Source organism: Onychostruthus taczanowskii, unplaced genomic scaffold (assembly GCF_017590055.1).
Source record: "Onychostruthus taczanowskii isolate IOZ18803 unplaced genomic scaffold, ASM1759005v1 scaffold66, whole genome shotgun sequence".
Taxonomy (NCBI): Eukaryota; Metazoa; Chordata; class Aves; order Passeriformes; family Passeridae; genus Onychostruthus; species Onychostruthus taczanowskii.
In genome coordinates, this window is record NW_024504344.1 from 128,861 (window position 1) to 154,307 (window position 25,447).

The following is a 25,447-nucleotide window of genomic DNA, read 5'->3' on the forward strand; positions in this document are numbered from 1 at the left end:
TTCTGAGTTGAATATTATCTCAGGGATCCCATGATCAGTGAATTACATCGTGGTGGTAAATTTGCAGTAGATCTTCAGAGGTTTAAGCCATAGCACCTGACAACAGCAAGTTCAGCCCCTGACCAGGTGTGTCTGTCCACACCAACAGCACAGCAGGCCTCACAGGCACGTTTGTAAACAGAGCCAGATCCAGCCACCTCCTGTTTAACATGCTGGAACTTCAGGGCAAAGGAGAGTCCTAAGCCCTCAAGCACCAGCCCAAGTGACTTCTTTTTGCAACATCTTCAATAAATATGCAGTATCACCTTGCAGAACTAGTGCACAAAGTCTTTCAACAGGAGACCTTCTGCAGATTGTTGTGACAGCAGCATCTGTTTACTAGGGCTGCGTAAGTGAAAGTAGCATAGCAATGTGCTTCTCTTTCTTCCACCTTGGGGCACGTCCCGTTTGTTATCTGAATGAATTTAGACCCATTTCTGACAAACCCATGGAGTTTTAGCTATTCCCTAAGTTTTCCGAACATTTCTATTTGCTTCTTATTTTAACATCTCAGTGATTCTTTGGTTCCCTCTGATTCTGAAGTGCTCATACTGAGCTCTCTTCTTTAATCTATTTTCCTGGGAGTTATTTATATCTATATTAGGGTTTATAACCCTGCAGGCAGTCTCTTCAATCTGCCTAGTAGAATTGCCATAGCAAATTTTGAGAGCTTCTCACCAATATCGATAGCAAGTTCTCTTCATGAGTCTTCTGAAATCAAAGCTCTGGCTCAGGGTCAAAAGGATTTTTGCTCAAATTTCTGCTAGGCTCAGAAATCTAAGAGGGTGGTCATCTATGGTGTGGAACTTACAAACTGAAAATGTTATGAGACTTGCTCTTTAGGCACAATTAACCAGAGACTGTATCTCAGTTTCCAAAGCTGATAATTTTTAGCACATTTACCAAGTCTTGGTCAATGCAGGCTTTGATCATCTGCATGATGCCAGGGAAGCTCTATCCTTGTCAGAGGGATGTGTGTCTTGAAGGCTGATCTAAGTGGGGTGGGAGTTCTTGACTGGTTTAAGAATTAGATCTGATCATTCAGACTTTCACTTCATGCGGACTGAAAGTAGTAAAGAAGTTACTCCTGGGAATGATTTTCTTGTGGATACCTTAACCACAGGAAGACAAATGGTTCCATTCTTATACCAGTGAGAAATGATCCTTATATTTCCTCCAGAAAGTGAAGGCAATTGGAGCACTGTAGTGACAAGCACTTGGATCAGGGCTGCCAGCAATCTCCTTGTCCTTTCCAGGTCCACGTGCCTGGCCTGATGGGCTGGGCTTTGTACACAGTCATCATCCTATTAGGCATGAAAGCAGGTGTGGATTTTGCAGTGCTAAAGGGTTTGAGGTCCACAGCTCATCTGTTAAATCAGGAAAAAACGCAGTGTAGTGTCTCAGTCCCCAGCAGCCCTGAGACATGGGGTTGCAGTGTTTGACAAGCATCTTTTGTACACCACAGCAATTTTCTCGTGATTTTCTCACTTGAATTCCCAGCCTATTGTAACAGCTGCTTTACAGGAGGAATGACTTGGCCCTGAGGTCTCCTGTGACCACTCCTTCTCACATTGCACTTCTGCTCCCTCCCTTTGGGAAGGGAGTTACACTGGCTGCAGCTTTTATCTTCATTCCTATTCAGTCTTTAGCAGCTCCCCTTTGATGCTTCCTGCCATCTCTCTCTTTCTTGCTGTGCTTTGACGGCTCTCTACTGCAGGCACAAGTAAGATCACGCTGTGATGATCTCCCTCAAAGCAGTGTCTTGCTGGTAGCAGGTGCCTCTGCAGTGGAGGCTGGCAGGGTACTGCCGTAGGGAGACAGTATGCTCCTCTCTGTCTTTTCAGATTCATCCTCTCCCGGGACTCATGAGGGCACCCCTCTTGACCAGAAATGTCAAACCACAGTTTCAAGCTGGCAGCAGATAAGTTCTGACAGGGTTCAAATCTACAAGCCCTAAGAGCAGTGGCTTGCATTGATGTGCTTCCTAAAGGTCTGCATCTGCATTAGGAGTGCTGCTGATCTTTTGCTTAAAGGTTTGGCTTGTAAAAAGGTACCACAGTGAAACACAGGGAGGGAGCATTATCCCATTTCTGAGATTCTGAAATTCTTAAAACAAAGTCTAAATGGATTATCTCTTCTCCTAAGAGATGAAACATTTTTTAAAAATAATGAAGGTTCTACATTTGCATGCAGAAAACCAAAATAATTTAGAAGAAATGTATATCATTTAAAAAAATTAAGATTGATGAGCTGAAATGGTTTCAGGTGCAAGACATGACTGGGTCTCACAGTGAACAGAAAGAACACTCAAAACACTAGATGGGAGAAAAATTTCTTATGCCTTCTGTTTACTCTCAGGAAAATATAGTTCCACATTTACACTTGGCAAACACCATGAGCTGTGAAAGAATGAAGCATTATTCAGCTCTCTATGGATGAACAATGTCAAAATAAAATGGTTACAGGGTCGGGGAATAGCCAGAAAAGGTCCATTGTCAGCTCATGAACTTGAGGACACCCCTGAGTTACATCCTTAGCCCAGGGATGTGGAGGAAAAAAATGAGTTACATCCCTCTTTCACTGTATACAAAGTAAAATGGATGAACTCAAAGAACCTCCTTCCTCTGTGTCCCAGTATTTACTAACCAGTGCAATTAACTAAATCCAAGCAGGACAGTGTGGCATCTGAGCATCTCACAGTCTTTGTACATGTGAGATTTACAAGAAACAACTGAAAAGACAACTGCTTTAGAGGTTGGGCTTGAAAATTTTGGGAGTTTCTGAGTGGACTGAATCACAACAAAAGTCTTAAAGTTTGTGCTGGTGGCTGTCTTTCAGCCAGGCTTCTGCTCAGACTGCCAAGGAAGGTGTGGAACCCTTGTCCTGGCTTTGAAGAAAAAAATACAGATAACTGTTGGAAAAGGCACAGGTAGGATCTATGATTTTTATTTCATTAAGAGAGTAAGACACAGGAGGAAGGATCTTATTTTTCCTACAATATATTTTTTTGAGAGAAAAGTTGTTGTCACAGGAAGAACTGGAGTAGGCCCAAGTCAAATGCAAATCCAAAATTCATTTGTGCTTAATATTTTTAAACATCCTCTTTGGGGAGAGGCTACATCCTGTTATCCTTTTGGTGAAGATGCTTGCACATGAGTGCTTGCACGTCTCACCTGGAGAGGCAGGATCCAACCTTCAGTGTCTCATAATAAGAAAGTTATAGTGAAAACGGATTTCAACATAGAATCCTGCCTCTGTTTAAGAAACTAGAAGAAATATGCATGAAGCATTTTTCTGACAATGTAAGCTGTGCAAAGGAACACATGAGAGAATGAAAACTCCTGAAAATAAGTAAAAAAAAAAAATCCACCTCACCCCATGAACTTTAGACAAGTAATAGTTTTGAAATTGTTTTGGCTGCTTCTCGTTGAATTATGCCTACATGCATATGATCAGAGCTAAAAAAATAAAATTGTTCTGCTCTGACACCTACCAACTCTCACTTTTAGTAATCAGTTCACGATATTGGCATCCATACGGCTGCGGGGGGACGGGGGGAGAGTATTTCACTTCAGACCAGCCTGTTGCTGTGAGATCCCTTCAAAACACCTTCCTGAAGAGCAGAGAGCTGCTACTTAAGACCAAACCACGCCACTGCTAAAATGATACATGCATTGTAATTAGATGTCCTTGCAGACAAGATTGGTTTTTAACATATACATTTTTAACACAGAAATTCTTTGTTTCATGTCCTTAAATGTTTCTGCAAAACGTCCTTTGAGAGGGAGTATTTTAAACTCAAGTGGAGCCAGGAGCTGCTTGCACTCCAGCAACCCATTGCTGCAGATACAGACAATTTTCCTTTGCACTCTGAACTACCACAATTTTGCTGTAACTATTCAAGTCCCTAACAAAAGAATTATATTTCATGCAAAACAGAAAATACTGAAAGAGCTATTGCAGCATCCCTCTGCTTCCTTTCCATATCTCTCTTTCCTTTGAGCTGGTTTTTGTTTCTAGTTTTTAAGTCTGCCTAAAGAATAGACAGTGGTGCAGTAAAGGTGTTTCCTTTCTTTCTACACAAAATTATAAGCTTGATATGCTGCTTTATATAAATGTTCCAGATGTAACCTGATCTTAATATTTATAAGAATTTTAAACCTGATGCTAATATAGCACTGCTTTTCTTAAAGATGTAACAAAGCACAATCCTTGAGGCAAAAACTATGAAATAAATATTTTTTGAGATAGCACTCTTCTTCACTTTGCATAAATTTAACACCCTGCTCTCTGTACAATATGTGTTCTTTTTCCTAACTCCCCACAGACAGAAATAGCTCTGGTGAGATGTCATGAAAGTAACAGAAGCTTTGGAAAACACCACACATTAAGGATGCTGAATTTAATTTTCTGCCTTTGTTTTGGATGGCCTACTTACTCTTCAAAAGCCTTGCCATGTCATGATGCAGAGTGGGGATGAAGGAACTATTAGACTATATTTAGCCACATACTAAACCTCAGCTATAAACACCCAACAGAAAATATTCATGTGAGCCTTGAGCTGTCTATAGACAAAAATAATGGGATGGAGCCGTCACCTCTATTCAGAAGAAGAGTTTGTACCAGTGGTCCTGCCTCCAGGTTATTGGGCTGAGCTTGCTGTTTTACAGGTTGATAAGTACAGAGGAAAGAGGTGACTGCAGAGATCTGCCTGGAACAGCTGTTCTTCAGAGGTCACCTCTTGTACTTCTTACCTGAAACTCTCCTTTGTTTTTTAAGGCCATTACATATTTCTAATGTAAAATACATTCATAAATTGACACATGATAAATGTTGTATCCAGATGGAAAAGTAAAGTGTACAGAAAGAGTAATAATCCTGGACAAAATTATAAAGTTACACATTATTGGCCAAATTTTTTTTAAGTTTATGCTCTCAATGTGGGTTACCAACCATTCCTGATAGTCTCCCTTTCTTCACTTTGCATCTCTAAATTATATTCTGCCACATTTTCATGAGTCATAGAGGATTCACCTCTCAGAGTTCAGTGTCTTCCCACATTTCCTTGGATTATCCCCTTAGCTGGTCAGCTGCTGACCTATCCCTAAAGCAACTAATATTTGGGAGTCTTTGGACTGGCAGACTGGGCCCAGACACTGCAGCAGCTCAGGTCCTCTCTGGAACCCCAGCAAATCTCTTCCAATGACTCCAGCAGGGAAGAGCCTTGGACTGCAGCTCAGGTTGCACTTCTTCCATGGCTGTTAGGTTTTATTTGGAAACTGAAGGCTTTCTTTGCCTCTCCATGGCTGGGCTCAATGTATTATGTGTTCAAACTCAGGGAAGGGAGATTCCCAACTTATATTTATGCATATTTTTTCAGCCCTTTTCCCAAATCCTGCAACTTTCTTGTCATTCTCTTTCCCTTCATGAGAAAGGAGCACAAAAGCAGCATCCTCTACTGCTCCCACAAAGAGCAAATTTTTTCTAACTTCTAGTTAACAATGCATTGCCAATGATAAGCAATAAGATAATATTTTATTTAGGCTAGCAATAATATTTTATTTAGACTACATAAGAACCATTAATGTCCTCATCTCTTAGAAAAGTAAGGAAACTGAGGAAGCTCTAAGGGTTTGAGGCTTTAACAGTGAACGCAGAGCAGCAGGACAATATGCTCTCTCAGTTTGTCTACAATGCTAAAGGCCTTAAGAATTATTGTAATGTTCTTTTAGACAAACATTTAGAGAATGCTTGTATGACAAATTACTGTTTCCAAATCTCACTATCCCTTCATTGAACCATAAAGAGTTTGCACAGATGCAGGTGCATCTGTAGCTCCAGGGCAGGGAACATAAAAATGATCAGAGGCTGAATTCTTGACTTGCAGGTAAGAAAAGCTGTACCAGTGTCACAGTTTGAGTCACTGTCCCTGAAATCAACTGATCCATAAAGATGGTGTCTGATTACATGGCCTTAGCTCATAATTGTCTCCATTCTGATAAAATTAAACTGAAGTATATTATTACTCAATTAATAATTGAATACATTAATACATTTGTGCTGATTTGGGACAGATGCTTATGTGACATCCACTTTTATTTTGCTAGGTGAAAGTTTGACATTCAGGCTTCAGTGCCCTGACTTCAGTGGTCATTTCACCCTTTACTGTGAAGCAGAACCAGCTCTCATTTCCCAGTGTTTCCCTGGGCATGATGCTTCAAACAAACTTCTGGGAATGCAGGGAGAGAGGGAAATGTTACAGCTAGTGAGAAACATCATAACACAGACATCCTAATTTTAGTATCACTGATAAATTTCTAAATTATGAAGCTTGTAACTTTAAATAGACCATTCCAGACTGTATAATCATCTTACATTTGATTAAATATTTTCTAATTTGACTTAGCCTTACCATCAAAGTTTTCTTAATTCACAAAAAAGTGGAGATTCAGCTCACCTGTATGAAGGAAACTGAATTTGGGCTATTGGAATGAAACTTCTTGATTTGATTTCTCTTAAAAATAACAAAAGAGCTCAAGAAAAAATCCAAACTTAATGGGCTGATGATCCAGGGTTACTAAGTTTAGCTGGCAAAAGTGGCTTAAGATATTTTTGAAAACTTTACCTTGATGAATTAAGGAAAAAACCCAATTAATTCTGAAAATTCCTGCCGAAATATGGCACGAAACCACCCAAGTTGCTCAGCATGGAACTGCATGTATCTAAATGACTTGAGACCAAATACTAATGAGCAAAACCAGAAGTATTCCTCTGTAGTGAATAAACAAATTTTTTATTCATCTGGTCTGGAAAGATAGGCTGTGGGGGAGAATTGTCATTTGTGCAAGAAATAGAACTTTTTCGAGTTTATTTAATGAAATTTACATAAAACAAATATTTTTCCTTATTTTGTCATATAATTATTTTTTTCAAATGGTAATGTATCTGTATAGATATTTAAGATTCTTTGTCTTTTTTATTTGCCTAAAACTGTTAACAAAATGCACTGCAGGTTTAGAAATAAATACTCTTAAAATCCGATTTTCAGTGATTTATGAATTAATAACATGGAGCTCAAACAGTAGATATGGAGCTGGATGAAACATATTTATTTATCGTTTGATGCTGAATTTAATAATTGTAAAAAGTAATTTGAGTCAAAATGAAAAAGAAATGTGATCATCTTGGGTCCTGGAAAACAAAAGTGGTATAAAAATAATTTTCTTTAAATTTAAAATTTTATATATACCAGTTCTTATATGCTGTGCAATGATTTTTTTCTAGATGTACTAGTTGGTAAAAAAAAAGATTTATTCTTTATGAGATTTTACTGCTTATCTCCTTAAATCATTATTGCTAGAAAAAGTATGGAAGGAAAAGAAAACTTAGCAGTTTACATTTGCATTACTTAAAAAAAAGGTGCAAAGTTCAACAAACATTTGTGAATTATTTTATCTCTATCACCAAAACCTCAATTTTCCACCAAATTGCTGGCTCTTTTCTGTGTTCATCAGCATTAACATCTGAAGAGCTGCAAATCTTTATGCTTCAGTGAGATGCACTTCTGGCTGTGCTCAAGGAGAATTTCCCCTCAGTGCAGGAGCCACCAGGGCGTTGGCAGTGCCAGGATCCAGCGTCCCTCCCACTCCCTCCCCAGCCTGCTGCTTCCCACCAGGACCCACAAAACCACCTCCCAGCTCCCATCATTTCAGGCAGATTATAATTACAGCCTAAGTAAACTGACTTTACAAGTCATGACAACATTTAATCCAGCCCATTAATCCACCCCTAACTGTTTCACAGCTCTACAGAAAAACTCACAGATGTCTCCAATATTTGCAGCAGGATCAGTTGGAAGGTGACTGCATCCAATCCCCGGGAGAAGTTTCTTCTCAAAATCCTTCACATTAGAGAGGTGCAAAGCTACTCTCATTCTCACATATTCCTGGGAAAGCAACAGGTAAATCTGTCTGCTTAGCCCTTCACACATTAATGGGATTTTCAGCATTAAAAAGATTCTGAGACACTCTTGCCAAAGGCACAAAAATCATCCAGTTACACTGAAAACAGCAGTCAACACAAGGTGGATAAATCCTGCATGACCTACCTCTGTGAACCAGAGGTTTCCTTCAAATTATCCCCATCAAATAAATGTGGGGTTTATGCATATTTTTGCACACAAGAGTTCTTGGTGGCAGAAAGTGCCAGCCTGAGATATAAGAGGGTTTGATGTAAACTTCACAGATTATTGCTTGGAGCCCTCACCATGACATATGGCCAAAAAATCCCCACTCCACATTCCCTGCTTCCTGATTCCCTTCCTGTAGCTACATTTCTCAATAGGCCAAGGAGAATTTTTAGTTTTAGAGAGTGAGGACAGCATATAGTGATTCTGGGGACAAAGAGCTAAGGTTGAATAACAGTACGTGCATAGAAAGGCTAAGAAAAATATTTCTCCCTGCAATGTCACACATGGCAGCTACATGTCCCCAATTTGTCATCACTCTGGGATCCTCTGGTGAGCAAACATCCTTTCACATTCTGCTCTTAGTCCCCTACTCTCCTCACAGAGTTTATCAACCCTGTTTTTAATGTGATTTCAGCCCTCTGCATATCCCATGGAAAGAGAATTCTTTCTGTCTCACAGCCTTAATGCAACATACACATATTTTCTCTCATTATATTCTCACTTCCTAATGTGCTTCTGGGTCTTGGACCATCCCACTGCATCTCTGTGACCCCAAAAAGAATAACTGATGAACCACCCTGCAAGCTTAGGTTTGGCATATTGTTCTTCAATTTTTCCCTTAACACAAAGGATATAAGATCAAGACATCTGGGATATCCATTACAGAAGCTGGCTGCAGGTCCTCCAGAGGTCTGTGAAGCCCTCTCACAGCTGGGATTTACCTCAAGAGAGCAATAAGGGCTGCTGTGTGCAGTCCCAAGCAAGTCAATGTGCACCCTGCACACCTGGGTGTGTGGCATCCCTGGCCACTGAGAGAAACTTGTGTGGAGGTACTTTGCATTTTGAAAAATTCAAAATGAAAAATCATTATGTACATAAAATTCCTGCCAATTAACAGCCAGCTTTGTCTCCCAGTACCAAGGAGTTTACCTGATTGCATAGAGCTAGAGACAAGAGATGAAATCATAAAGTTTAAAATGTTAAATTTTAGATTTTTTTTTCATGTAATATCACTTATCTTTCAGACAAGTTGCTGTTCTGAGTGTGCTAAAAAGAACAAAAAGATACATCAAAGAATCAGGGAATCCAAAATTTATTTATTCAGACTATATTTTTTGAGACTATATTTCTATTTTGTCTCTATTTTTTGTGCATGTATATAGGCTTCAATGTACATAACTCTGTGGTCCTTGGATTAAGAACAAGCCTTCATCTCTCCTGTGAGCATTTGCTGGCACTGCTTAGGTATGAAAAAGGCTCCCCATTCACGGACCTTCCTCTCCAGCCTCATGGGCTCTCACAGCTGAGAAGAAGAAAAGTGTTGGTCCAGTTTGTGCTGAAGGAGCTGCAGCCTGTGTCAAATTACAGAGAATTCTCTTCCTTCAAGAGAGGCTCTGCTGAGCCACAGTTCTGACAGGTGCCCTCGAGGATCACAGTCCTTTAGAGAAAAAGACAGTTTCACTTGTTTAGGGTTTGAGGTTTTTTTTCTTTTTTTTTTTCTGCAATGATGTGTAAAAATTTTAATGGAGGGAGGAGAACAAAAGAGTAATTGAAACACATAAGAAGCTCCAAGAAGGCTTTTCAACAAGCTAAAAATACTATTGCCTTTATCAGAACCCCTCATATTGACGAAAATGTTTGCATCCTGGTTGCAAAGATTTCACACAGACCTGTAGTATTAGAAAATGGCAATCATTCTTTATCAGCAATTTAATTGCTGTTGGACATTTACATGCAGATCATTCCGTGCAATTCATCACAGACCAGGGAGGGCCAACAGATAGAGAGAGATTATTCACAAGAGCATGTAGTAACAGGACAAGGGGGAATGGCTTTAACCATAAAGATAATAGGTTTAAATTAGATATTAGGAAGAAATATTTTACTGTGAGGGTGGTGAGGGCCTGGCACACATTGCCCAGAGAAGCTGTGGATGCCCCATCCCTGGAAGTGTTCAAGGCCAAGTTGGATGGGGCTTGGAGCAACCTGGAAAATGTCCCAGACCATGACAGGGAGTTGGGATGAGATGATCTTCAAGGTCCCTTTGAACCCAAACCATTGTGTGATTCTGCATGGGGAAGAATGAGTTAAACAAAATCAGGACTTTAAGTAGCAGACTGCCACAGGGCTGACTAGCAAAAGCCTGCAGTCATTTCTACCAGGACAAGACTGATAAAGTAGATTTTTATTGGATCAACAATTACTGTAAAAGGCATTAAAGGTCAAAATGGATAAATATCAGGTCATACAAAGCCCATCTTTAGCTAACAGCAATTTGGAAGGTTGTGCTGTTTTAATAACAATTCATTGTACAAAAGCTGCTGAAAATGTATCACAGAGTTCTTACAGAAATCCTACATTGAAACTGCATCTTCCTAGCTATTAATAATACTACAACAAGCATCATCCTGTATCATATCAGTGGTTTTAAACTGTTCTTCATAAATATTTCTGGAGCTGGTTGAATTAGACTTCAATGATTTCTCCATTAAATGTGGTCTGATCAATTTTTATGGCATCGCCTGAGGAATGAAATCAAACAAATGTCATGCTGGACTCACATTTCCTCTATGGATTTTTGAGGCATTCCTTTAAAAATATATTTTTGTTTGACAGCAGAGACATCGATTTGACAACTTGCTTTATAAAATTAGAGTAGCTTTCAAGTAAGGTAGTTATGCTGGGTGATCTGCGTACTGCTTCTGTGTTATTTGAGGCTTCAGCTCACATCCCAGTCACATGGGGCAATTTGTCATTATCTCTGCTAATGACTGTGTGAATCTGGATCAAACGGAGGAGCTGGTAAGTAAACATGTTGATTTCTGGAATCAAAGAGCTTGATTTTAATATTTGTCATTTAAAAAGTGACACAGCTTCCTAAATGCTGCAACATGGCACTGTGAACGATGAGATATATCACTTATCAAAGTTATAATTTTAAATCTAATTGGAGAGCAAAGGACTTGTGAAGTACCATGAGTCAGGCTAAAGGGCCTTCAGTCCAGTATCCTGATCCTTAGCCTGGCAAGAAGCTCCTGCTTAGAGAAAGGCAACAGCCACTACTGAAGTTGATTGGAATACCTGAATATTATACATTCAACTATTAACAAGATATCAAAGGTCATTCTATCTGAACAATGAAGGGATTTTTTAACCTATATTGTAAAAATTTCAGGAAATGTAGGGCTGAGATGAAGAGGAAAAATACATTGAACTTAGCCAAAAGCACCTCATTAAACCCTGTTTCATTAGCACAGCTTGTTAAGTCACTTAAGGCTTAACGAAGGTCTATCCACTGCAGCAGCTGTGGTCCTGCAGGGTTCTAGGTAGAACATCAATTGAATTATCCTGACAAACAGCTGAGAAGGGTCTGACAGCTTCCTCTTTCAGGTAACAGGTACTTTTGCTAGTACAAGTGAACAGAGAGAGGGTTGTGCAGGAAACCTTTTTCAAGTCTTGCTAAACCACTGAAAATGGCCAGATTTCAGAACACCTGAACAATAGCTGTGATTAATTATGATCTATTTTGAAATAAAAATAATGGGTTAACTACCTTGTAATGGGAGCCTGTGGTGAGCCTGCAGAAGACTTATCCTTTCCCCTCTTTTGAAATAGCTTTCCTTGTGTTAAATAAAATATATTAAATCCCCTTTTGATTTTTTACTATGGTCAGGAGTAAGGCTGAGTAATATCAGTTTTCTGTAGATTCAGAGAATAAGAAGTTAGAGGAGATAATTTTAAACTTTATTTCTTGTCCCACATGAGCTCTTGAACTAATCTCCAAACTTTCTGTTGGTTGAAATCATATTTCTTAAGAATAATTTATGTTCTATTTTAAAGGCATTGAGTAATCTGGAAGATGAAAAATCAGTGATGTCAGCTGTGTGTTTCGTACCACAACTATGTGATATCTGAGCACTTTTAGAAAAGGAGCAAATTCTTTGTCAAAAAAAAAAAAAAAATTGTGGCCCATTGAAGAACATGGACTGCATCTATTTGCAAGCTTATGAGCTATAATATTTTATGACCATCAGCTTTAAACACAGATTACTTCAGTGTAAGTGAAGTGTGACTTCAGTGACTGAACCATTTGACACAGAGGTAGAACTAATCTAAAACTGGTGCAATATGAAGTGCAGAAAATATGTTCAAAGTGAGACAGCTTTAACACTGCATCTGGCAGTGACATTGCTTTCACCAGGCAAGGAGCCAATTTTTTGAAAGGATTGAAAGAGTTCTGAACTGAGCCCTGTCCCCCACCATACCCCTGTAGTCAACCAAAAATCATAAGGAAAGGGCTAGAGTGAGCCATGCCAGCAGCACTAAACACACAATTAACTCCAGGCTTTAGGGAACTGCACACCTGAACCAGATTGTCCTGAGAAATTCTGAGTCACCTTCTTCTTCTCCACGGTTAAACAACCCCCAGCCTCACAGATGATCCAGCCTCACATGCCACTTCCATCTGTGGGTATTCATTCCCAAGCACCTGAAGGGAAGCCCTGGAGCCTAGAGAAAAGGGCTCTAAAGTTCTCCCATTTAAGCTTTCCCACTTTGGTCAGATTTCCTGAATATTCATTAGACCACCAAGAGACAAAACTCATGAGAAGTATTCTGCAAACACAGAGGCTGAGTCACCAGTCAGGAAGAGAAAGAAACAGAATACTAATGACTGCTGAAATTAATAGCTACTGCTACTATACTACTACTACTCAACTATTACTTAACTTTTCCATAAAAAGGGAATGAGCTCCAGCAGAACATATGGAAAATGTAAAGACTTCCTCCAAATACAATCTCTTCCTCTTGTGATCCAGATTCTTTCCTAAGAGTTAAAGATGTCAGGCAGAGGGCAGAGGTGACACTGAATCTCCCAAGTCTGGCATTTGTTCTAATCAACACACTACAGAGTAAAATGTTCTCCTCATCCTCTAAAATGTCTTTGCAGATGGGCCTCAGGGGTAACAGGGTGGATGGTATAACAATGCCTTTATTGTGAATTTAAACAAAGAACAATGGTGAGATAGAGACTGATTGTTCACAATGGATAGATGATGGTTGACCTTGAGCTCTATGGAAAATGTCAAAAAACAAGAGATTTTCTGGTCCTTCAAAATTTGGTTACCAACTGAGGAGCTATTTAGCTTAAGTTCTATGATTGCAATTTTTCAGCAGTTAGGCCTCTAATCCCTTCCATGGATTGAGGTCTAAAATGCTAAAAAAATCATATCAAAAAAACGCCAAAAAACAACTAAACAAAAAACCACACACACAATCAAAAACCCCCCAACAAACAAACAAATAAACAAAAACGACCAGAAAAAAACCACACCTCAAAAAAACCCCAAAGAGCCCCCAAGAAACCAACAAGTGGGGCTTCTCACTCGCTTGGATGTCACTGGGATTTTTATCCCTGAAATTTCAGTTCAGTGAGCCCTGATCTCAGAGAATCTCATGTGCAATGTGCACTCTCTTTTATTCCCAAGATTTTCCTGTATTGCTAGAATAAATGACCAAGCTTCATCATTAGTCTGCACTTGTTCCAAGGTCTGATGTCTCCCACGTTCTATTGTTATAAATCTGATTTTAATAAATATACACAACCGTGGACTCCACTGTGCTTTGCTACAGACTTAAACTGGAGTTACCTACAGTGACTGGCATAGCAATAAGTTAAAAAAATCTCCTCAAAACCAAACAACAAACCAGTCCCAAAGTGGCATGAAGAGTTAAATTATTTAACACGAGATTCACTCAGCTCAAAAAGTCAGCATTCCCAAATCTCTGCCATTCTTTTACATACTTCATAGCCAGACTGGGTCTCCATATGTTCAGAATAATCCAGCTCATGGTGAGACTAATCTCCCGAAAACGAACTCATTAAATTAATGTCAGTGATTTTATATGCCTGACTTGTGGAAACAACTCATGGGAGAATGACAGGTCCTGTGTGCTGTAGTGCCCTGCCACCACTGCCATTGAACTGACCCTTATGGATAGTTTGAACTACAGCGCTGAATTTGGCAACCTAATTTCAGGTTTACTGGAATCCAAGAGCAACATGCATGTATCTGCCCTGTCAGGACAGCTTTTGCTGATGCTTATTGGCAGAGGATGCTGTCAGAAGAGAAATCTTCTGGCCACAATGGTCTATCTTATTGTTAGACCATTCAGCAGTCAAACAGATCATCCCTCAAATGAGTGATTGCAACAGCAGCAGCATTTGGAGGTTAGAAAGGGTGTGATATCAAACACAGACCAATCCTGCAATGCTGCCACAAAAAGGAAAATCCTGCACCAGGTTGAATTCATGTATGTGCAAAATATAAAAGATGTTAAGTGTTTTTATCACTGTCCTTAGCTTGGACTGAGGTTCAGTGGCAGTGATTTACTGCTTTTGGTTCTGGTGTTACTGACCAAATTAGTTGCTGGTGTTATGACATAGATTTACTATTTTTAGTGTTTTAGAAATAGGTGTCACTCCCATGAACTATGTCCCTCTTGTTCCACAGGCTTTGCCACCAGGAGACAGAGTTGTGGTCGGTGCTGGGAGAGCTCCCAGTGGAAAGCAAGGGATGCAGACAGATGGGAGAGCAGAAGGAGCCAGAGCATCAACACTGGGCCCTGGTCTCTGCACAACTCCAGCCCAGCACCAAGCCTGACATGCACAGCAGAGGAATTTAAGGTGGGATTTGAAGCAGGGAAATGCAATGGTTTTGGGAATTTTTAGAGGGAGATACTCCAAAATAAACAGTGGGCTTGGATAGCTCACATCTGGGCTGGGTAGGAGGGAACTGTATAATCTTGATAAAGCATGGTCAGAGTCTGGGCTGTGAAGGAGCTTGGAAGTGTTGCCATGATATTTTATGGAAAATCCCTTTGCCCTGGATTTTTCCCCTGAGAAGCTGAGAAGCCTCAGAGGAAAAGAAAAGCAATAAACAATAATTATCTTCTGCTGTGCATCCTTGATTGGTCCATGTGAGATGTTTCTACTCAATGACCAACCATGGTCTAGCTGTGTGCACTCTGAGAGTCACAAGCTTTTGTTATCATTCCATTCCTTTCCTTTCTCGCCTTCTGAAGGATCCTTTTTCTCTATTCTTTTTAGTATAAATTTAGTATAGCATTTTAATATAATGTACTATCATAATATAACAAATCAGCCTTCTGAAACATGGAGTCAAGATTCTCATCTCTTCCCTCATCCTGGGCCCCTCGAACACAACCATACTTGGAAGTAAAGACAGAAGGTGTGCTTGATGCCATGGAGAAGGGGAACTCAAATGGGGAGGAAAATCAGAAGGGCCACTGTCTCCGTCTCTCTGGGTGCCTCCCAGTGAACCCCGGCCAGCCCCGGGTCAGCAAACAGCGGGGGGGCAGCCCCGAAGTGACCGACAGCGGGGGGACACTCTCTGGTGCCCCGAGGGTACTGAGGGCAGCTAGGCTAGTCACCTTTGCAGCAGAAGAGACGCTGGAGACATCGGTGGAGGGTAAAAGGCCGACTCTGAACAGGGGGCCAGTCCAAGGTTTATTCGGAGCTCCCCAGGGAGCCCCACTCCTCAGGGGGCGCCATGCTCAGAGTAAGACAAAGGAGTCTCGAGGTTACATTTAAAGGGGGGGAGGAAACCGAGGGTAGATACATTTGCTGACCAATAAAGACCCTCCAGGGATACAGCCTTAGGGGATGGACATTTGGGATAGCGTATAACATCATCCTTGGAGGGCTGACCCCTGACGTCGGGCTAATCACTCGACGGCTTTGACCGAAAGATCTGGATAGAAGGGATGGGATGCTGAGTGACTGACAGAGAGCCAGGGCGGGGATTTGGGGGATGATCTCAACACAGGAGAATGGTTACATAGGTAGAGGAAGGGGGTACAAAAAGGGGTACATCATCGGGGGGGGAATAAGGGGGTACAAAATCCAACTATTACAAAGTATTACAAAGTATAAAAGCACGCTGCAACAGGCCACAACAGGAAATTAATTTTTACAGCAGTTTTTTGAATTGGTACATGAGAAGGTGAACAGGCAAGAACACAGACATGACAAAAATGTATGGGAATGCCATGTAAGGGGACTAAAGAATACTCCAGACAATACAGAAAGGAAAAATGGATAGTTCCTCTCTTTTGTTCAGTTTTGGCTGTCATAGAGGAGTTTTTTTCCAATATTGGGTAAAACTCTTAATTTGACTATAACTCAGTTCCTCCTCTATAGATGGATAATAACATTTTTTCTTGTTGTTAGGAGATATTCCTTTTTGGCCGAGAATTTTCTGACCATGGTTTATTCCTCACTTAGTACAAGTTTGGCCTTTTATCAAACCTAGATTTAAACTAAAGCAATAAAAAATAATAACACTTTTTAAAGCTATTGACAAATGTAAAGCAGCTTGAAAACAACAGAAGATATGAAGCAGAGAAAACAAGAAGAAAACATTGAGAATGGAACTTTGTCCCCAATTTTACATGTGAGAAAGCCACTGCATTACATCACTTTATTTGTATTGTGGCTGTTTGAGCAGCAAAACACAAGGACCCACGTGGATGCTGTCTGCTAGGACTTCTCCAATGCCTGAAATGCATCCCTACTCTTTACTTGGTTTACTAGTTTGGAGTTTTTTTGATTGTCACAATGGATTCAGAAGGAAAGGGTTTGTTGAATTCCCTCCTGGCAGGATAACACAGACAAATGTGGCAAGCCAAAAGGCCAAGGAGGGAAAATTTAGAGAACTGGACATGTATATGAATATAATAAAAAATTATTCTGTTTTCTTACCTACTTCTTTATTCTCTCTGATCATTCACTTACATTATTTAACTTTACTTTTAAATTACATTAATTAACTTACATCATTTTACCTTCTGCTGACCTGAACTAGGAAACAAAGTCCCACACTGTTTCCAGCAGATTTTTTTTGGGTTTTTAAATTTTTGATTTTTTTTTTTTAATTAATTCCTATTAAGTATTTTGTTAGGGTTTATTGAAAAGTTGTAATTAGGCTTGTTGAAACATTACCTTTGCCAAATGCATAGTATCTAGGTAAATTTGACTTAAATTGTTAGCATATGCCCTCTAGCAGAGGGCAGCTCTGGCCTTTTTGTGAAGGTGAAATATTGAACTTGATCCACACAAAAGTAACAGCTGTGCTAACAACAACAAACCTAAAAGATTTTTAATAATGTGTACATAGTTAAGGATTTAAAAAAAAATCTTACTGGAAAAGGACATTCCCTTCCTTTACCTTTCAGTGAAAGTATCAGTGTAATGAGGGAAGAGAGAACATGTTGGTACCATGAAAACTGAGGCTTCATGTAAGAAAAAATCAATCTCTCTGTAAAAGTACTTCTAAAAACTGCATACAGGGAGACACTCTAGTAACAAACAAAAGGAAAAAAAATCAATCTGGAAACAAAGCTTGTTTTCATTATTGTGATGAGAACAAGATTTGTGTTGAGAAATTAAATTCCAGTCAAGAGTCCATGTTACAGCTTCTCACTCAGGTGCAAGCATTGAGAAACAGAATGTACAGACAAGTCACAAGAGAGAGCCACTTCGAGAGAAGGTACCTAGGAAGATATTAATACAGTTGCTATTTGAAAAGAATTATGAATATTTGTATATGTTTCAGCTGTAGCATATCCCATTGTTGTCTCAGAGGAAATCTTCACAAATTAAATTACCACAACAAAGGCTGTGGGTAACATTTTTATAGTATAAAGCCCATTTTTTTCTGAAAGTATGTGATTAATGTGCTTTATGTCATAAATCTGGTCAGCTGGTAGGATGATTAATCAGAAACATTGGTCCCCTCTCTCAGATCATTCCTGGTTTATCGATTATCACACGGCTTTTTCTCCCCTACAGCTAGAGCTCACTAGTTTTCACTTAAAATGATCAGATTAGACCTGAAATGTTTGCTGTGCGTAAGCTAATTCTAGTCACTTGAAACTTCACCTAGAATATACTCTGGGTAAATCTGATTAGAATGGACAATTGACTTCTGATCTGTGCTCACTCCAAGGGACAGCGCAGCAGCCCCCAACACGCAATTAGACCGAGCACACGGAGCCCCTGCGCGGGGGGAGGCAGCAGCTCCTGGCCAGTCTGCCACTCACCATTACCCAAACCAACAGAGGATGTCACTGAAACAAGAGCTGAAGTCAAAAGGCAGAGAGAGACTGAAAGTGCCTGGTCTCTGAGTGCTGTAAATGACCTTGAGAAATCTCCTGTAAATGTTGGGGAGTCTGGCTCTATTCTCAGGCAAGAACCCACAGTGATGCTTTTCTCAGTCATTAAATACTGTGTTTGAAATGCCATTCTTGTAATTTAAGACTCCACAGGATAAATAAAATTTGTGGTAGGCAGATCTATTTGTGTTTACAGGAGGCGTTGAGCTCTTTCTGGATTCTGGACCATTTACAGTTGTCCATGCCTCCTTCTTTCTGCTCTGCTGTTTAAGGACTTCAGAGCTCTTAGTCATAATAAATCCCTAGTGTCTATTTTCTACTCATCTGCCATGACCCCTCACACAGGAACTTTATTTTAAAATCAGACTTTTTCTGCTGTCTGTATACAGGCATCTTGTAACCCCAGTTTCATCTTTCCCCTTTTCTGCTCCTGCTTTTATTCTTTTCATTTCTTACATTCTACAATTTTGCTTTCCTGTCTTCCCACTTTTATGAAGTCCTCAGAAGCTCAGCCTCTGCAGTGTCCATTATATTGGTAAACTACTTTTGACCTGCAAACACGCTTCTCAGCCCTGGGCATGTCTCTTCCACCAGCCTTTGTCTGTGGTGCTTCTCCCCGTGCTAACAGCTAAATGTAGCTGCCACAAAATGGGTTGCTTTGTCCTCTTATCCAAGCCATCCTTCCCACATGCAATGCAGAAAGAATGTTAGTCTGGATTTCACCCCTGGCTTCCTGATTGCTGCCCTGCTCTTAAATCTGTTCTCTGATATGCTATTAGCTTTTTATAGGCACTACACCCATTTTCTTGAGTCCCTTCACGATTCCTCTGTGAGTCACTGACATCAGATGCAGGTTACCTCTGCATCTTTACCCGTACAAAAATAGTTGCACTTGCCCTTGAACACTTTCATGACCTCCCTCTTCCCAGGTCTCTCCTGTTCACACAACTCTTTTATGGCATCCCTTATGTGCTTTTCAACAAGATTCTTTAAGTCTAACCTACAACTCAGGAATAAACTCTAAGGTCCATCCCTCTTTTAAGTCCCTCTTTAAAGTCTCTTCAAGAATGTCCCCCCAACTGTGCTTCCTGTAACAAACCACAAGGACTGGCCAGAACACAAAGATCTTCATCTATTTGTAGGTGCCTCATTGTATGCATCTGACGTTAATTTACTGAAGTCCAAACTGTAAAGATGTTCAGTCTGAACATGCAGCCTTCCTCCTGCTCCATTCTGACCTTTTGCCTGGGCTTTTCTAATGTCTGGGGCACCAGCTTGTATTTTTCATACATAAGACATAGCTAATGAGGAAAATGTATTGTGCCTTTCACTGAGAAATGATCCTCACTGGAGGGTCTCAGCTCTCTTGCAGCATAACCAGCAAGAAAAACGATAATAAATGCACTATGAATAAAAAGTCTTTTTTTAAAAAAACAAAGCAAAAAAACCCTGGCTTTATGGATACATCCCTATACATGTGAGCCATGAGAAGAGCTGATATTCACATTACAAAGACAAATAAGGATTTAATAGAACTAACTCACAACAGCAGGATCAGGCAAAAGAAAATATTTCAGAAAGACAAAAAGAGGGAGGAAGTGACCACTTCTATCAATGTAAGGAAATGAACTGACCTTGCAGTTTCACCAAGAAGAGATTATTTTTATTATTTTTTTGTGACAGAACTGAATTCCTTTTCTGTTGCTTTTATCAAACAGTAGGAATACAATATCTCCTTTCACAAGAGAACTAGAGTCTATTTTCTAGCCTCAAAATAACAACAAATCTTGCAAGTGCTTTAAAAATGGATCAGCACACAGAAGCGAGAATAGATGTAAATTTCTAATTTAGGGCAGCATTTTCTTGCACCATTTCAGAGTAATTTTGGTGTTTTATGTAGTATTTAAAGTCCTACAACTATAACTTTTAAGGGGAAAAAAAGAAACAAGTAAACTCTGCAACAATTCTTTGCCCTATCAGCTGTGATTATTTTTAGGCCTTATATTAGGTTTTCAAGAAAAAATAAAATCATGTGGTAAATGTAATCAAAATAATTGCAAAAAAAACAAAAGTGAGAAAGCTAGAGGGAAACAATAAAGACAAAAATAAGTTTCTTAACTATAATATCAAACCTCCTATCAGTGTGCCTCTCTTCTAACTGGTAAAGGTAATAATCAGAGCATGTGAAAATGGCCTCCTGGTTATTTTGTCATTACAATTCTTTTTAAATTGGGTAGGCAACAGCAAGTGTGAAGCTCAAAGAAGAGTTCCATATCAGTGGTCAGAACATATTAATTGTGTCCTCTCCTTCCTTGCCCCTTCCCTGCCACACACACATTTGGTTCACAAAGAACTGTGACCTGCAGTCCACAGGCACAAGGGTGGCTCATTGGTGATCCTAAAGAAGTGGGTAACCATCTCTTCATCTGTGGCTTCCAGCACTAAGGACTGTGTTGGGGGGGAGAAGAAAGAAAGAGGGGGAAAAAAAAAAAAAAAGACTAAATGCCTTAAAACTATATGGAAATACCATGTCTCATTTGGGTGGGATAGACATTCCTTACCCAGATATGTCCATATGCACAACTCACTGTGGGCTCCCAGACTAATCAAAGCAGTTTAGACCATGGTCTGTTGGGTTTTGTAACTGGTGTTGACATTTGGTTGATTGAATCATGCTCTAAATGTCACTGACTGTCCAATGGGTCTCTGCTGAGCAGGCAAGAGCTTCAACATGGATGTTGACATCACTGACACCTGAACTCGGGGAGTTGGGTCCCAGTGTAGGAATGCGATTCTGTCACTGAAACAAAGGTGCTGATGGAACTTTGAGAAGTGCCAGACCATCTCAGACACCTCACTCAGGTACCAGGTATAGGAAAGGACTCTTGGGAGATCCAGGTCTTTTGGATTGTCAGACAGAGATCAGGCATGATGTCCTAGAGGATTGAAAATCCTCAATAACTGGAGTCCAACACATGGACTGTATTTTGTGCCCTGGTATTGGAAACTCAATATACCTAAATATGTGAGGAGATACAGAACTTCTAGGAATTTTAAAGAACATAAATATAAATACAAATAAGGTTTTTTATAATAGTAATTTTTACAGGTGTGAAAGAACTTGAAAATGTTTAAGATTGCAGGTTGCTCTGAATGCAAAGGTGATAGAGATGTCCTAAACACCAGGACTGGCACATAGCTCTGACATGAGAGGGATGTCATGGTTTAACCCCAGCCAGCAGCCAAGCTCCAGGCAGCCTCTTGCTCACCCCCCACCAGCAGGATCAGGGAAAGAATGAGAAGAGTAAAAGCTGGAATACTCATGGGGGGACATATAGACAGTTTGATAGGGAAAGCAAAAGCTGTGCTCAGAAGCAAAAAAAAGGAAGGAATTAACTCCCTGCTTCCCATGGGCAGGCAGGTGTTCAGCTATCTCCAGGACAGCAGGGCCCCATCACAGGTAATGGGTACTTGGGAAGAAAAACACCATCACTGCAAATGTCCCCTTCTTCCTCCCCTCACTTTGTACACTGAGCATGATGCCACATGGTCTGGAATCCCTCTGGTCAGTTTGGATCCCCTGTTCTGACTGTGTCTCTTCCCAACACCCCAAAATTCCTCTCCTGCGTGGCCGTACAAAAAGCAGAAAAGGCCTTGGCTCTGTGTGGGCCCTGCTCAGCAATAACAAAAACATCTCTGCATTATCAACACAAATCCAAAACACAGCCCCATACCAGCCACCATGAAGAAAATTAACTCCACCCCAGCCAAAAGCAGCACAGGGGTGAGAAAGTAGAAGCAGCAAATTTATATGAAGTGCTAATATTTTGCAGTAATTGTTAAAATTTTTTTTGCTTGCTCTTGACCTCTGGTGATTTTTCTCTGCTTTGAGACTTTTGTGCCTAGCTCTAAGTGTTCATTTTATGGTTGTTTGTGGATTAAGTGCTTTTTATTTGCTTGTTTATAAGCCAAATACCCTGTTTTAAAGAGCAATATTTTGTTTTGCTTACATAGAGAAGACGTTTTCTCAGTGAAATTTGCCTGAAATTCGATGGGTTTTATATGGAGGAAAATAACAGTTCCATGGTGCTTTAACCAGGATTGTGTACTATGATACTGTAAGAGAAAATAGAAATTATAGAACTTATAATAAAGATATTATATGATTTGTCCCTTTTAATGAAAAGTTCATCTCTTTCTTTGATGCCATGGTATTCTTTTGTGACTTTATTTATAAGTGCTTTATGTAGAATTCATGGTCTTTTTCTTAGATTGGATTTTTTTTTTTTTTTTTTTTCAGTCTCTGTGTATTGCCAAAGTCTTCTCCTGTACACAGATTTCAAGTTCAGGCACCACTGAAAAAACCTCACATCTTAGATTTTCAGAACTCTCTATACTACATAGCAACTCAGATTTTATAAAAAAAATTGCTTTCTTCAGCTGTTACCTGAAGCATAGGCCTTTTCAAACTTGCCCAAAAATTAGTGAAAGATCTTATTGGATTACTCAACAGGAAAGCTTACCAAAGTTCTCCATATAATATCCAGGCATTTTGCCGCCTTTAATCTTTTTTTACTTACCAAAAACCAAGGAGAGGCTTCTACTTTGAGTTTGCGTTTGTGTCAGGGCATCAGAGGAGCTTGCCATTGCTCCTATGGTTGCAGAGTGAGCTCCAAGGACCTGCTCTTCCTCAAATACCAGAGGAGAAAAAGTCTCAGGAACACACAGGATCTCCCTCCTCAAGGTGCTCCATTCAGGGTTTTGCAGTAGATTGTCTGAAAACTGGAAATTTGTGACCAGCTGGGGCAAAGCCCCAGGGTGTAAAGGGACAGTCCACCCTCCTCATCATGGGCAGCCTCTCCTACCAGATGTCAGAGTTCAGCAAAGGTCACTGTAGTCTGCAGACAGTCTGTCACCAAGATTCAAGGCAAGATCCTCACACAGGCTTTTACACGCTGGAGCCATCACGGTTTTTCTTGATTTGAGGGTGATTGTAGCAGTTTTGTGTTGATCACAATTATCACTTCTGTGGCCACCGGCACTGTCTCCATGCTGACACCCACCAGCCCTCGAGCAGCACTTTGCACTTTCACTGCCTGTTTGTTCAGCCACAGCAAGGTTTGAATTGTGAGTCTCCTTTCCTTCCTGCACAGCCCGTGCTGCTAAATTTGTGATGTCTTTTTCTGGGATGCTGAAAGAACACTCTGCCTTTCTCTAAATGTTCCTGTTATGTTTTGATTATTTCTTCGAACAAAGATGCTCTCAGGTATTGCCATTCTCTGCTTGGCAAAGAAAGGAAACACAGCAGTTCTGAGTGCTGCTTTCACATGTTTATAAGGGACATGGTACAAATCTTTTCTAGCTGGCTTAACTGCTCCTGTGATCTTGTATGATTGTTGTCATACCTCTTGCTTTTCTCCAGAGTAATTCACACTCAAGCTACAATTCATCCTGTCTCCTTGTATGCTGAGAACATCATCCATGGCAGGATCTTTGTCACTGTGTCTCTGCTGAGAAAACCACTAATTAATCTACTTTATTATTGTTTTTCAACTTTTTTTGTTAAACAGATGCGATAATCATACTGACAGTGCAGTGACAGGATTACACAAGTTTGATTAGTACATAATGAAAATTGCCTGTAACATAAGTATTTTGCAATTATGTAGAAAGCACAATGCCATCTGGGTCCTGCTCGTATTTCTTTTTTTTTTTTTTCCTAATAAATGACGACTAACAATAAAATTTTACTCTGTAGTAAAATGTGAATTGCAGCAACAAGAACTTATTAAAACATTTTGTGTTTTCTTCTTAGCATTTTAAGACTTAGAAATCAGGCCAGGAAGTGTTTTGCCTGCTGAGTAGTCTTTACTCACAAAAGGAGCCATTGACTTTAATAGTGTGACCTATCTGGTTAAAGATTATTTGCAAGAGCCAAATGTTTCCAGGTCTCCTAGAGAATGGGGAGAGATTGATTCAGGCTCCTGCAGAGTAATCATTTCCCATCTTTCTTTCATTCACCTGACCTATGAAAGTATAGCAAATTGCAGTGTTCCAGCCCACTATGTGTACATTACTTCTATTATTGCTGTTATTTAGTGCATGTGTCCACCTAGGGTTTTTAGACAGTGCATCCCATAGTGGCCATAAACTGGCAACCAGGACCTGGCATCCTCTTGACTCTTTGACCTCGCAGTAGCATGTCTCTGGATCACTGAAATTGAATACTTCATTTCTTCCAGTAGACATTCAGATATCAGTGAAAGCAACTGGCCTGTCAAAGACCCTTGAAAAGGCTGAGATAAATGACATGGTGAGAATCCCAGCACAAACCAGTGAGGGAACTGGGATTACCAGACAGGGTTAACTGCATCTCAAACTTTTGCTACATCCCCTGCAAGAAAAAGAAGTTTATCCAACTCCTTGTTAAAACAGTGGTGGGTGAGAAGAGGAAGGTAATTATCCTTCTATAAATGTTGAAAATTAGATAAGAACTTCTGGTACAAGGGTCTGCTGGATTTGGGCTTTTATCTCTGCAGAACAGTATTCCTTAGGCACCAAAATACATAGCTAGAAAAGTTCTTGCAAGATTCATGATTCCATGCATGTATAATGAATTCAAACAAGAATTATATAAACCTCCGCGAACTACTTTCATCTAAGTCTGGGAAGTCCTCTGTGTTTTTGCAGTCAAAATGCTGTTTGAGATTACTTTAGCTGGATGTAAAGAATGGCCTGTTTACATAAAGAAAAATAGCACAGTGTTCCTGTACTGTGGCAGGGAGAGCTGTAAAGAACTTTCACTCCTGGTAAGCACTTGATAAAGCATTTCTCTGAGCTGTTTGTGGCCCTTGGGAATAGAATGTCTTCATTTTCTGTTGGGAAGATGGCACCAAACGCAGGGTAAAGGGATGATGAGATGTAGTGGAAAAGGAAAGCTCCATGTCTGAGGAAAGGAGTCAAGTGGACAGGCTGGGCTGCCCTCTTCTCAGACTCCAGTTTCTGTCAGGTGAATGTGCTAAATGA